Genomic DNA, 1,127 nt, shown 5'->3' on the forward strand with positions numbered 1-1,127 from the left:
TAAATATTTTTCATCACTGGGGAATCACACCCACCCAGGGAGAGGGAGGCTGTGCTGAAGTGGGCAGGGATGTGACCAGGATGTGGGTGGGAAGTGGGATGTCCCGACCTGGGGAAAGGCAGAGAAATCATTTAAAATCCTGCACAGGAGAATCAAGTCTATTTTGGGATCTTATACAACAAATTAATTTCTAAGGGTTGGTTTTAAAAGGCTTCATGTTCCTTCCAGGTCCACTACCCGTGTCACTGTGTGTCGCCGTGGCCACCTCCCCAGTCAGTAGTGGAGTTCTCCTCGCTCCGCTTCGTGTTCCTTCCAGGTCCACTACCCATGTCACTGTGTGTCTCTGTGGCCACCTTCCAGTACCTCCCCAGTCAGTAGTGGTGTTCTCCTCGCTCCCTCCTCGGAAGCTGGGGGATAATCATTCCCCATTTAACGGATGGGAAACTTGGCACAGCACAGATTAAGTGATTTGCTGACAGGCACATAAGAAAATTGCACTAGTCAAGCATTCTCTCAATTATGCCATCCTTGGAACTGCATAATTTCCCTGTGTGATTCCAGACACAGCTCATACTCCCCATATAGGGCTTCATCTCGGTAAAGCGCGCGGCCGATGTCAACCAACACCCACATGCTCACGGCAGGAGGGGGCACACCCGTCTGTGTCCTCAGCGTGGGGGGGCCACAGCCGTCTGTGTCCTCAGCGTGGGGGGTCCACAGGGCACAGAACAACAGCCCTGGTCCCACAGACACCTACCCCCTGGGGTGGAAACGGCTGCTGGATCCAGGCAAACAGGAGCCCAGGATGTGCAGGTGTGAACTGGGGAGAGAGACACGAGTGGTCTCGGGAGCCTGAGGGATGCTCGGCTGCTTGGGGATGCTGCATAGACCACCCCCCAGCGCCAGCCCACCCTGCATGCATGTAGCCAAATGCTGCTTTGCCTTTGCCACCCGCACACAGGCCAGCAGCTCCTTCCACATCCCAGAGGAAATTCCCCAGTGTGGTGGTTTCACCCTTTTGGTTTGTAGCCAGACACAGCCTGTTCTCTCGCTCCCTCCAGGGAGCAGGGGAGAGAATTGGAAAGAAAAGGGCAAGGAGGCTCATGAGTTGAGATAAAAACTATTTA

The sequence above is a fragment of the Antrostomus carolinensis genome, unplaced genomic scaffold (assembly GCF_000700745.2).
Source record: "Antrostomus carolinensis isolate BGI_N321 unplaced genomic scaffold, ASM70074v2 scaffold15583, whole genome shotgun sequence".
Classification (NCBI taxonomy): Eukaryota; Metazoa; Chordata; class Aves; order Caprimulgiformes; family Caprimulgidae; genus Antrostomus; species Antrostomus carolinensis.